The sequence below is a fragment of the Oncorhynchus masou genome, unplaced genomic scaffold (assembly GCF_036934945.1).
Source record: "Oncorhynchus masou masou isolate Uvic2021 unplaced genomic scaffold, UVic_Omas_1.1 unplaced_scaffold_617, whole genome shotgun sequence".
Classification (NCBI taxonomy): domain Eukaryota; kingdom Metazoa; phylum Chordata; class Actinopteri; order Salmoniformes; family Salmonidae; genus Oncorhynchus; species Oncorhynchus masou.
In genome coordinates, this window is record NW_027012598.1 from 286,248 (window position 1) to 300,407 (window position 14,160).

Below are 14,160 nucleotides of genomic sequence, written 5' to 3' on the forward strand. Positions count from 1 at the left end.
CATCAAAACACATTTATCAGATGGCGGTAGGTAGACTGATAAACTAGTCAGCTAGTATGGACTCAATATTGGCAAATATTAGATGTATAAACTGTATACTATGAATAAGGTTGATCATCTTCTCTTACCACATGGTTAATTTAGAAATGTGACCAAAACGTAGCAAAGAAATCGTGAAATAAAATTATCCAGGCGAACTGAAATAGCCCGTGCTCAGCAAAACGTGCCGTGATTGGACATTTCAATTGGAATAAAAAAAATATACGCCAATCAGAAGGGCTCACCATGCAACGTGACAGAAGCTGTTCGACTAATGAGGCTTCCCTCTTTCCACAAAATCGTTGTTTTGTCTGTGTGCACGAGCCGGTTTGTCTCGCGGTAAGACGTTTCAAATCTTGGCGGTTTTAGTTCCCGACTTTTAACGGAATTTGTAATAGTTGATCGAAATATATATTGAGGTAAAAGAAAAGTTAAAAACTAACTTACCTTAATTTCAGCAACAAAAAAAACATGGATATTAGTGAAGTTAGTTTTCAGCCAAATAAGTTATTAGCTAGCTAAGTTAACTAACTTGTTTTGCTAATCTATATAGATATGTGTTTCATGACATTAACGTTAACTACTCAATTCATTCATTGTATTTTTTCGTCGTTTTTACGTATTTTACGTTTAGCTAGCTGGGTAGCAACAAACCCTGGATAACGTTAGCTTAGCTGGCTAGCAACAAACCCTGGATAACGTTAGCTTAGCTGGCTAGCAACAAACCCTGGATAACGTTAGCTTAGCTGGCCAGCAATAAACCCTAGATAACGTTAGCTTAGCTGGCTAGCAACAAACCCTAGATAACGTTAGCTAGCTCGACATACACAGTATCGTTAGTGAGGCCAAGCAAGGCAGTGACGAGAGTGTGTGTGTTGTTAGCATCATCCACCTGCCCTTTTCAATACATCTACTGTGTCTAATTATACATCTTATCTCACTACGCCTTTCTCTGCCTGTAGAGACTCGGTAAGTTAGATGAACTAAGATGATGGATGCTCTGTCTGTGGTGACCCAGCTCCGGGACCTGGCGTCGGAGCCCCAGAACCGGGAGGCAATAGTTCAGGACCAGGGCTGTCTCCCCCGGCCTGGTTCTCTTCCTGGACCACCAGGACCCGCAAGTGCTGTTCGCCACCCTGCAGGTCGGTTTAACCTGCTACTGGCCCCGAGCTACAGAACAGACAAAAACAGAGATCCCATAAATCACTATATGACTAATAGGTTACAGCTGCAGAATGAGCTGGATTTGTTTTAAAGCTCCTTGGAAACGGTAAAAAAAAAATCCACAAGAAGAAACAAACAAAAAACACAACAGTATACAAAGCAGTTCCTTCTAATATAATTGTCTCACGCTGGCCATCCTTCCAAGTCTTGTCTCTTTGAGGAAAGGAAGCCTGGATGACCGAGGCTAAATCTAACCAGACAATACACATTCAAAAACAATGCCAACATGAAGGTGACACTCAACATCCCCCTGAAACTTGGGAACAGGATGTAGTAGTGTCTCTTTCTGATTTGTAATCTCTCCTCTCAGACTATGCGCTACCTGGCAGAGTGGCCCTGAACGTCACCACTATGAAGAATGAACTGGGCATGATGGTCAGCCTGGTGAACCTGATGGAGAGGTCAGTCCACTCTCTCAGGTCCCTGTTTAACAGTGTGTATGTGTGTAAAAAAAACTGTCTACCTATGGCTTTGGCATCACAATTGTGAATTGCAACAATGTGCATCAATCAACTGGGCAAATTAATGTTTTCAATGAATCCTACTCCTCTCTTGGTCCTGTTTCTTTTTGTAGTAACTCTCTGGCACTGACTCTAAACACACGCACTGGACTGTACACACTCTCACATACTTACACCGACAACACACACACATAACATACGCTGCTGCTATTGTCTTATCTATCCTGTTGCCTAGTAACTTTAACCCTACCTATATGTACATAGCTACCGCAATTACCTTGTACCCCTGCACATCAGCTCGGTACTGGTACTCCTGTATATAGCCATGTTATTACCTGGTACTCCCTGTAAATAGTCACATTATTATCTGGTACTTCCTGTAAATAGTCATGTTATTATCTGGTACTTCCTGTATATAGCCATGTTATTACCTGGTACTCCCTGTAAATAGTCATGTTATTATCTGGTACTTCCTGTATATAGCCATGTTATTATCTGGTACTTCCTGTATATAGCCATGGTATTATCTGGTACTTCCTGTATATAGCCAGGTCATCTGACATCCTGGCCCTGTCTCTTGTAGGAGTGGTTTGTGTGATGACATCAATACCCTGTCGCGGGAGGTGTATGGAATCCTGAGTGCCCCGCCCACCCCAGCCCCGCCCAGCCCAGAGAAAGAGAGGAGGAGAAACAAACCCCAGTTCTTCCTCAACTCCTCCAAAGGGAAGAACAAGTCTGTCACTCTGCACATCCAAGGCCTGGACAGCACTGTGAGTGTATATATACCGTTCCAGTCAAAAGTTTGAAACGCACCTACTCCTTCCAGGGTTTTTCTTTATTTTGACTATTTTCTACATTGTAGAATAATAGTGAAGACATCAAATGCTAAAAAGGGGTCTAGTGATGGAGTCTAAATAGAAACGAGTGACGATTGTTACTATCAAACCAATCAAATGTTTTGTGTGAGTGGAGCTCCAAACAGGAGCCCCCCTACCTGTCAATTGTGATATACGTGGGTTATTGATAACCACTCTGTGTCCTACTATAGACAGTGGGCTGACTAGTGATTGATAACTGTGTCCTACTATAGACTGTGGGCTGACTAGTGATTGATAACCACTCTGTGTCCTACTATAGACAGTGGGCTGACTAGTGATTGATAACTGTGTCCTACTATAGACAGTGGGCTGACTAGTGATTGATAACTGTTTTCTACTATAGACAGTGGGCTGACTAGTGATTGATAACTGTTTTCTACTATAGACTGTGGGCTGACTAGTGATTGATAACTGTGTCCTACTATAGACAGTGGGCTGAATAGTGATTGATAACTGTATCCTACTATAGACAGTGGGCTGACTAGTGATTGATAACTGTTTTCTACTATAGACTGTGGGCTGACTAGTGATTGATAACTGTGTCCTACTATAGACAGTGGGCTGACTAGTGATTGATAACCACTCTGTGTCCTACTATAGACAGTGGGCTGACTAGTGATTGATAACCACTCTGTGTCCTACTATAGACAGTGGGCTGACTAGTGATTGATAACCACTCTGTGTCCTACTATAGACAGTGGGCTGACTAGTGATTGATAACCACTCTGTGTCCTACTATAGACAGTGGGCTGACTAGTGATTGATAACCACTCTGTGTCCTACTATAGACTGTGGGCTGACTAGTGATTGATAACCACTCTGTGTCCTACTATAGACAGTGGGCTGACTAGTGATTGATAACCACTCTGTGTCCTACTATAGACAGTGGGCTGACTAGTGATTGATAACCACTCTGTGTCCTACTATAGACTGTGGGCTGACTAGTGATTGATAACCACTCTGTGTCCTACTATAGACAGTGGGCTGACTAGTGATTGGTAACTGTGTCCTACTATAGACAGTGGGCTGACTAGTGATTGATAACTGTATCCTACTATAGACAGTGGGCTGACTAGTGATTGATAACTGTCCTACTATAGACAGTGGGCTGACTAGTGATTGATAACTGTGTCCTACTATAGACAGTGGGCTGACTAGTGATTGATAACTGTGTCCTACTATAGACAGTGGGCTGACTAGTGATTGATAACTGTGTCCTACTATAGACAGTGGGCTGACTAGTGATTGATAACCACTCTGTGTCCTACTATAGACTGTGGGCTGACTAGTGATTGATAACCACTCTGTGTCCTACTATAGACAGTGGGCTGACTAGTGATTGGTAACTGTGTCCTACTATAGACAGTGGGCTGACTAGTGATTGATAACTGTTTTCTACTATAGACTGTGGGCTGACTAGTGATTGATAACTGTGTCCTACTATAGACAGTGGGCTGAATAGTGATTGATAACTGTATCCTACTATAGACAGTGGGCTGACTAGTGATTGATAACTGTTTTCTACTATAGACTGTGGGCTGACTAGTGATTGATAACTGTGTCCTACTATAGACAGTGGGCTGACTAGTGATTGATAACCACTCTGTGTCCTACTATAGACAGTGGGCTGACTAGTGATTGATAACCACTCTGTGTCCTACTATAGACAGTGGGCTGACTAGTGATTGATAACCACTCTGTGTCCTACTATAGACAGTGGGCTGACTAGTGATTGATAACCACTCTGTGTCCTACTATAGACAGTGGGCTGACTAGTGATTGATAACCACTCTGTGTCCTACTATAGACTGTGGGCTGACTAGTGATTGATAACCACTCTGTGTCCTACTATAGACAGTGGGCTGACTAGTGATTGATAACCACTCTGTGTCCTACTATAGACAGTGGGCTGACTAGTGATTGATAACCACTCTGTGTCCTACTATAGACTGTGGGCTGACTAGTGATTGATAACCACTCTGTGTCCTACTATAGACAGTGGGCTGACTAGTGATTGGTAACTGTGTCCTACTATAGACAGTGGGCTGACTAGTGATTGATAACTGTATCCTACTATAGACAGTGGGCTGACTAGTGATTGATAACTGTCCTACTATAGACAGTGGGCTGACTAGTGATTGATAACTGTGTCCTACTATAGACAGTGGGCTGACTAGTGATTGATAACTGTGTCCTACTATAGACAGTGGGCTGACTAGTGATTGATAACTGTGTCCTACTATAGACAGTGGGCTGACTAGTGATTGATAACCACTCTGTGTCCTACTATAGACTGTGGGCTGACTAGTGATTGATAACCACTCTGTGTCCTACTATAGACAGTGGGCTGACTAGTGATTGATAACCACTCTGTGTCCTACTATAGACAGTGGGCTGACTAGTGATTGATAACCACTCTGTGTCCTACTATAGACAGTGGGCTGACTAGTGATTGATAACCACTCTGTGTCCTACTATAGACAGTGGGCTGACTAGTGATTGATAACCACTCTGTGTCCTACTATAGACAGTGGGCTGACTAGTGATTGATAACCACTCTGTGTCCTACTATAGACTGTGGGCTGAATAGTGATTGATAACTGTGTCCTACTATAGACAGTGGGCTGACTAGTGATTGATAACCACTCTGTGTCCTACTATAGACTGTGGGCTGAATAGTGATTGATAACTGTGTCCTACTATAGACTGGGCGGACTAGTGATTGATAACTGTTTTCTACTATAGACAGTGGGCTGACTAGTGATTGATAACTGTCCTACTATAGACAGTGGGCTGACTAGTGATTGATAACTGTCCTACTATAGACAGTGGGCTGACTAGTGATTGATAACTGTGTCCTACTATAGACAGTGGGCTGACTAGTGATTGATAACCACTCTGTGTCCTACTATAGACAGTGGGCTGACTAGTGATTGATAACCACTCTGTGTCCTACTATAGACAGTGGGCTGACTAGTGATTGATAACTGTTTCCTACTATAGACTGTGGGCGGACTAGTGATTGATAACTGTTTCCTACTATAGACAGTGTGCTGACTAGTGATTGATAACTGTCCTACTATAGACAGTGGGCTGACTAGTGATTGATAACTGTTTTCTACTATAGACAGTGGGCTGACTAGTGATTGATAACTGTGTCCTACTATAGACAGTGGGCTGACTAGTGATTGATAACCACTCTGTGTCCTACTATAGACAGTGGGCTGAATAGTGATTGATAACTGTGTCCTACTATAGACAGTGGGCTGACTAGTGATTGATAACCACTCTGTGTCCTACTATAGACTGTGGGCTGAATAGTGATTGATAACTGTGTCCTACTATAGACTGGGCGGACTAGTGATTGATAACTGTTTTCTACTATAGACAGTGGGCTGACTAGTGATTGATAACTGTCCTACTATAGACAGTGGGCTGACTAGTGATTGATAACTGTCCTACTATAGACAGTGGGCTGACTAGTGATTGATAACTGTGTCCTACTATAGACAGTGGGCTGACTAGTGATTGATAACCACTCTGTGTCCTACTATAGACTGTGGGCTGAATAGTGATTGATAACTGTGTCCTACTATAGACTGGGCGGAGTGATTGATAACTGTTTTCTACTATAGACAGTGGGCTGACTAGTGATTGATAACTGTCCTACTATAGACAGTGGGCTGACTAGTGATTGATAACTGTCCTACTATAGACAGTGGGCTGACTAGTGATTGATAACTGTGTCCTACTATAGACAGTGGGCTGACTAGTGATTGATAACCACTCTGTGTCCTACTATAGACAGTGGGCTGACTAGTGATTGATAACCACTCTGTGTCCTACTATAGACAGTGGGCTGACTAGTGATTGATAACTGTTTCCTACTATAGACTGTGGGCGGACTAGTGATTGATAACTGTTTCCTACTATAGACAGTGTGCTGACTAGTGATTGATAACTGTCCTACTATAGACAGTGGGCTGACTAGTGATTGATAACTGTTTTCTACTATAGACAGTGGGCTGACTAGTGATTGATAACTGTGTCCTACTATAGACAGTGGGCTGACTAGTGATTGATAACCACTCTGTGTCCTACTATAGACTGTGGGCTGACTAGTGATTGATAACCACTCTGTGTCCTACTATAGACAGTGGGCTGACTAGTGATTGATAACCACTCTGTGTCCTACTATAGACAGTGGGCTGACTAGTGATTGATAACCACTCTGTGTCCTACTATAGACAGTGGGCTGACTAGTGATTGATAACCACTCTGTGTCCTACTATAGACTGTGGGCTGACTAGTGATTGATAACTGTCCTACTATAGACAGTGGGCTGACTAGTGATTGATAACCACTCTGTGTCCTACTATAGACAGTGGGCTGACTAGTGATTGATAACTGTTTTCTACTATAGACAGTGGGCTGACTAGTGATTGATAACTGTCCTACTATAGACAGTGGGCTGACTAGTGATTGGTAACTGTGTCCTACTATAGACAGTGGGCTGACTAGTGATTGATAACTGTTTCCTACTATAGACAGTGGGCTGACTTGTGATTGGTCAGGGTTCACTTAGCTGAAGTCTTCTGTCTTCTGGCCAATCAGGGTTCACGTAGCTGAAGTCTTCTGTCTTCTGGCCAGTCAGGGTTCATTTAGCTGAAGACCTCTGTCTTCTGGCCAGTCAGGGTTCACTTAGCTGAAGTCTTCTGTCCAGTCAGGGTTCACTTAGCTGAAGTCTTCTGTCCAGTCAGGGTTCACTTAGCTGAAGTCCTCTGTCTTCTGTCCAGTCAGGGTTCACTTAGCTGAAGACCTCTGTCTTCTGGCCAGTCAGGGTTCACTTAGCTGAAGTCTTCTGTCCAGTCAGGGTTCACTTAGCTGAAGTCTTCTGTCCAGTCAGGGTTCACTTAGCTGAAGTCCCTTATGAGAACCTCTGTCTGCTGCGTGAGTAGGAATAGAAACACACACCCAACACTAATGTCCAAGGATTTATTAGCTTATGAAGTATATTTGCCTTTGACTTCGATGGGTATTTCCATCAATTAAAAAATCATTATTTTGCAGTGAACTTTTTTCTTCTCCCAGACAATTTTTCCGGCAACAATTTTATTTATTGGATTTTCATGGAGTTTATCGGTTATAAAAGCCATGGTTTACCGGCTTCCAGAAACCCTGCTGTACACCAACTGACTGTGTGTTGTCCAGGCCCAGCGAGGTGTGTGAGGAGGCTCTGCTGAAGGTGAAAGGAGTGATCAGCTTCACCTTCCAGATGGCTTCAAAGAGATGCACCGTTCGCATCCGCTCTGACCTGCCCACTGAAGTAACTCCATCTGTCTGTCTCTCTGTCTCTGTCTCTCTGTCTGTCTCTCTGTCTGTCTCTCTCTGTCTGTCTGTCTCTCTCGCCGTCTCTCTCTCTCTCTCTGCCTCTCTCTCTCCGTCTGCCTCTCTCTCTCCGTCTGCCTCTCTCTCTCCGTCTGCCTCTCTCTCTCCGTCTGCCTCTCTCTCTCCGTCTGCCTCTCTCTCTCTCCGTCTGCCTCTCTCTCTCTCTCTCTCTCTCTCCGTCTGCCTCTCTCTCTCTCTCTCCATCTGCCTCTCTCTCTCTCTCTCTCTCCCCGTCTGCCTCTCTCTCTCTCTCCCCGTCTCTCTCTCCCCGTCTCTCTCTCTCCCCGTCTCTCTCTCTCTCCCCGTCCGTCTGTCCCGACATCTGTCTCTATTACACACACACACACACACACACACACACACACACACACACACACACACACACACACACACACACACACCCTGCCTGCACAGCTAGACACACAGATTAGCCCATTGGTTAAAGTGTTGTAATTTAATAGTGTCCATCTCTCCCTGTAGAGTCTGGCGTCGGCCATCGCTGCTACCAAGGTGCTGTCAGCCCAACAGGTGGTGAGGAATGAAGTTGGGGAGGAGGTGAGACACTTGGCTCAGGAAAGAATGAAAGAACAATGGCCTGAGCTTCCATGTTAATTTCTGTGTGCCTTTTCTCCCTCTCCTCCCTCCTTTCCCCCCCTCTTCTCTCCTCCCCCCCTCTTCTCTCCTCCCCCCTTCTCTCCTCCCCCTCTTTTCTCTCCTCTTCTCCTCTCCTTCCCTCTCTTCTCCCCTCTCTCCTCTCCTCCCTTCTCTCCTCCCTCCCTCCCTTCTCTCCTCCCTTCTCTCCTCCCTCCCTTCTCTCTTCTCCTCCTTCCCCTTCTCTTCTCCTCCTTCCCCTTCTCTCCCCTCCCCCCTCTCTCTTCTCCCCCGTCCCCTTCTCTCCTCCCTCCTCTTCTATCCCCCTCCCCTTCTCTCCCTCTTCTATCCTCCTTCCTATTCTCTCCTCCCTCCTCTCTTCTCCTCTCTCCTCCCTCCCCCCCCCCCTCTTTCTCCTCCTCCCTCCCCATCTCTCCTCCCCCCCCTCTTTTCTCCTCCCTCCCATCTCTCCTCCCCCTCTTTCTCCTCCCTCTTTTCTCCTCCCCCTCTCTTTCTCCTCCCTCCCCATCTCTCCTCCCTCCTCTTTTCTCCTCCCTCCTCTTTTCTTCTCCCCCCTCTTTTCTTCTCCCCCCATCTCTCCTCCCTCCTCTTTCTTCTCCCTCCCTCTTTCTCCTCCCCCTTTTCTCCTCCCCCTCTCTTCTCTCTCTCTCTTTTCTTCTCCCTCCTCTTTTCTTCTACCTCCTCTTTTCTCCTCCCCCCTCTTTTCTTCTCCCTCCTCTTTTCTCCTCCCTCCTCTTTTCTTCTCCCTCCTCTTTTCTTCTCCCTCCTCTTTCTCCTCCTCCCTCCTTTTCTCCTCCCCCTCTTTTCTTCTCGCCCTCTTTCTTCTCCCTCCTCTTTTCTTCTCCCTCCTCTTTTCTCCTCCCTCCTCTTTTCTCCTCCCTCCTCTTTTCTCCTCCCTCCTCTTTTCTCCTCCCTCCTCTTTTCTCCTCCCTCCTCTTTTCTCCTCCCCCCTCTTTTCTTCTCCCCCCTCTTTTCTTCTCGCTCCTCTTTTCTTCTCCATCCTCTTTTCTTCTCCATCCTCTTTTCTTCTCCCTCTTTTCTTCTACCTCCTCTTTTCTTCTACCTCCTCTTTTCTCCTCCCCCCTCTTTTCTCCTCCCTCCTCTTTTCTTCTACCTCCTCTTTTCTCCTCCCCCCTCTCTTTCTTCTCTCCTTTCTCCTCCCTCCTTTTCTCTTCTCCTCCCTTTCTTCTCCCTCCTCTTTCTCCTCCCTCCTTTTCTCCTCCCCCCCTTTTCTTCTCGCTCCTCTTTTCTTCTCCCTCCTCTTTTCTTCTCCCTCCTCTTTCTCCTCCCTCCTCTCTTTCTCCTCCCCCTCTTTCTTCTCCCTCCTCTTTTCTCCTCCTCCTCTTTTCTCCTCCCTCCCTCTTTCTCCTCCCTCCTCTTTCTCCTCCCCCTCTTTTCTTCTCCCCTCTTTCTTCTCGCCCTCTTTTCTTCTCCATCCTCTTTTCTTCTCCATCCTCTTTTCTTCTCCCTTTTCTTCTACCTCCTCTTTCTCCTCCCCCTCTTTTCTCCTCCCCCTCTTTCTCCTCCTCCTCTTTCTTCTCCCCCTCTTTTCTTCTCGCTCCTCTTTCTCCTCCCCCTCTCTTCTCCTCCCCCTCTTTCTCCTCCCCCTCTTTCTCCTCGCTCCTCTTTTCTCCTCCCCCCTCTTTTCTTCTCCCTCCTCTTTTCTCCTCGCTCCTCTTTTCTCCTCCCCCCTCTTTTCTTCTCCATCCTCTTTTCTTCTCCATCCTCTTTTCTTCTCCCTCTTTTCTTCTACCTCCTCTTTTCTCCTCCCCCCTCTTTTCTCCTCCCTCCTCTTTTCTTCTCCCCCCTCTTTTCTTCTCGCTCCTCTTTTCTCCTCCCCCCTCTTTTCTCCTCCCTCCTCTTTTCTTCTCCCTCCTCTTTTCTTCTCGCTCCTCTTTTCTCCTCGCTCCTCTTTCTCCTCCCCCCTCTTTCTCCTCCCTCCTCTTTTCTCCTCCCTCCTCTTTTCTCCTCCCTCCTCTTTTCTCCTCCCCCTCTTTTCTCCTCCCTCCTCTTTTCTCCTCCCTCCTCTTTTCTCCTCCCTCCTCTTTTCTCCTCCCTCCTCTTTTCTTCTCCCTCCTCTTCTCACCTATCTTCTCTCCTCCTCCCAGGTCCTGCTCCCCCTCAGTGTGTGTGGTGGTAATGTGAGGGAGGAGAACGTATCAATACCAGACTACCTCCCAGAGGACGAGAGTCCCGAGAGCGAGATGGACCGCGCCGTGTCCCGTACCGCAGCCAAGGACAACACCTCTGGCAGCTGGCTCGGCTCAGCAGCCACTTTCCTCAGCAGATCCTTCTACTGGTGAAACTGGGCCCTCAGGAGCCGGCATGGCTGTTCTCACAGGGGAAACCTGAACTGGGAACACAGCGGAACTGCCCCCGTGTGGCTGCATCCCAATTCTCAACACATCTCCTGAAGTGTACACTATGGCTGCATCCTAATTCTACAACACATCTCCTGAAGTGTACACTATGGCTGCATCCTAATTCTCAACACATCTCCTGAAGTGTCACTCCCCGTCATGGATTTAAAAGCATTGGCTGTAGGTGTAAACATTGGCTGTAGGTGTAAACATTGGCTGTAGGTGTAAACATTGGCTGTAGGTGTAAACATTGGCTGTAAACATTGGCTGTAGGTGTAAACATTGGCTGTAGGTGTAAACATTGGCTGTAAACATTGGCTGTAGGTGTAAACATTGGCTGTAAACATTGGCTGTAGGTGTAAACATTGGCTGTAGGTGTAAACATTGGCTGTAGGTGTAAACATTGGCTGTAAACATTGGCTGTAGGTGTAAACATTGGCTGTAGGTGTAAACATTGGCTGTAGGTGTAAACATTGGCTGTAAACATTGGCTGTAGGTGTAAACATTGGCTGTAAACATTGGCTGTAGGTGTAAACATTGGCTGTAGGTGTAAATATTGGCTGTAGGTGTAAACATTGGCTGTAGGTGTAAACATTGGCTGTAGGTGTAAATATTGGCTGTAGGTGTAAACATTGGCTCTAGGTGTAAACATTGGCTGTAGGTGTAAACATTGGCTGTAGGTGTAAATATTGGCTGTAGGTGTAAACATTGGCTGTAGGTGTAAACATTGGCTGTAGGTGTAAACATTGGCTGTAGGTGTAAATATTGGCTGTAGGTGTAAACATTGGCTGTAGGTGTAAACATTGGCTGTAGGTGTAAATATTGGCTGTAGGTGTAAACGAGGGGACAGAGCGAAACAGGATGTGACCAGTGGTGTAAAAAGTAAAGATAGTTTAATAGAAAATGACTCAAGTAAAAGTCAGTAAAATACTACTTGAGTAAACGTCAAAGTATTTGGTTTTAAATATATATTTACCTTTATTTAACCAGGCAAGTCAGTTAAGAACAAATTCTTATTTTCAATGACGGCCTAGGAACAATGGGTTAACTGTCTGTTCAGGGGCAGAATGACAGATTTGTACCTTGTCAGCTCGGGGTTTGAACTTGCAACCTTCCGGTCACTAGTTCAACGCTCTAACCACTAGGCTACCCTGCCACCCCATATACTTAAGTTTCAAAAATAAAATAATGAAATACTTCAAATTCCTTATATTAAGCAAATCAGACGGCAATATTTGCTTTTGACATTTTAATTTACAGATAGCCAAGGGTGCTCCAACACTCAGACATCATTTACAAACAAAGCTTTGTGAGTCCTCCAGATCAGAGGCAGTAGTGATGACCAGGATGTTCTCTGTTTAGTGAGTCCTCCAGATCAGAGGCAGTAGTGATGACCAGGGATGTTCTCTGTTTAGTGAGTCCTCCAGATCAGAGGCAGTAGGGATGTTCTCTGTTTAGTGAGTCCTCCAGATCAGAGGCAGTAGGGATGACCAGGGATGTTCTCTGTTTAGTGAGTCCTCCAGATCAGAGGCAGTAGAGATGACCAGAGATGTTCTCTGTTTAGTGAGTCCTCCAGATCAGAGGCAGTAGGGATGACCAGAGATGTTCTCTTGATTAGTGAGTCCTCCAGATCCGAGGCAGTAGGGATGACCAGAGATGTTCTCTTGATTAGTGAGTCCTCCAGATCAGAGGCAGTAGGGATGACCAGGGATGTTCTCTGTTTAGTGAGTCCTCCAGATCAGAGGCAGTAGAGATGACCAGAGATGTTCTCTGTTTAGTGAGTCCTCCAGATCAGAGGCAGTAGGGATGACCAGAGATGTTCTCTTGATTAGTGAGTCCTCCAGATCCGAGGCAGTAGGGATGCCCAGAGATGTTCTCTTGATTAGTGAGTCCTCCAGATCAGAGGCAGTAGGGATGACCAGGGATGTTCTCTGTTTAGTGAGTCCTCCAGATCAGAGGCAGTAGATGACCAGGGATGTTCTCTGCTTAGTGAGTCCTCCAGATCAGAGGCAGTAGGGATGACCAGGGATGTTCTCTGTTTAGTGAGTCCTCCAGATCAGAGGCAGTAGGGATGACCAGGGATGTTCTCTGTTTAGTGAGTCCTCCAGGTCAGAGGCAGTAGGGATGACCAGCGATGTTCTCTGTTTAGTGAGTCCTCCAGATCAGAGGCAGTAGGGATGACCAGAGATGTTCTCTTGATTAGTGAGTCCTCCAGATCCGAGGCAGTAGGGATGACCAGAGATGTTCTCTTGATTAGTGAGTCCTCCAGATCAGAGGCAGTAGGGATGACCAGGGATGTTCTCTGTTTAGTGAGTCCTCCAGATCAGAGGCAGTAGGGATGACCAGAGATGTTCTCTTGATTAGTGTGTGAATTGGACCATTTTCCTGTCCTGCTAACCCTTCAAAATGTAACTTGTACTTTTGGGTGTCAGGGAAAATGTAGGGAGTAAAAAGTACATTATTTTCTTTATGAATGTACAGTTGAAGTCGGAAGTTTACATACACATTAGCCAAATACATTTAAACTCAGTTTTTCACCATTCCTGACATTTAATCTGAGTCCTGTCAGTGTAGCCTAGTGGTTAGAGCGTTGGACTAGTAACCGAAAGGTTGCAAGTTCAAATCCCTGAGCTGACAAGGTACAAAATCTGTCGTTCTGCCCCTGAACAGGCAGTTAACCCACTGTTCCTAGACTGTCATTGAAAATAAGAATTTGTTCTTAACTGACTTGCCTGATTAAATAAAGGTAAAATAAAAAAATAAAAACATTCCCTGTCTTAGGTCAGTTAGAATCACCACTTTATTTTAAGAATGTGAAATGTTAGAATAATAGTAGAGTGATTTATTTCAGCTTTTATTTCTTTCATCACATTCCCAGTGGGTCAGAAGTTTACATACACTCAATTAGTATTTGGTAGCATTTAACTTGTTTAACTTGGGTTAACGTTTCATGTAGCCTTCCACAATAAGTTGGGTGAATATTGGCCCATTCCTCCTGACAGAGCTGGTGTAACTGAGTCAGGTTTGTTGGCCTCCTTGCTCGCATTCGCTTTTTCAGTTCTGCCCACAAATGTTCTATAGGATTGAGGTCAGGGCTTTGTGATGGCCACTCAAATACCTTGACTTTGTTGTCCTTAAGCCATTTTGCCACAACTTTGGAAATATGCTTGAGGTCATTGTCTATTTGGAAGACCCATT

General features: G+C 45.4%; 1 pseudogene; it reads left to right on the top strand.

Moving 5' to 3' along the window:
• The first annotated feature begins 303 nt into the window (after window positions 1–303).
• Window positions 304–12,016, top strand: LOC135536432 (armadillo repeat-containing protein 1-like; annotated as a pseudogene).
• The last annotated feature ends 2,144 nt before the right edge of the window (window positions 12,017–14,160 follow it).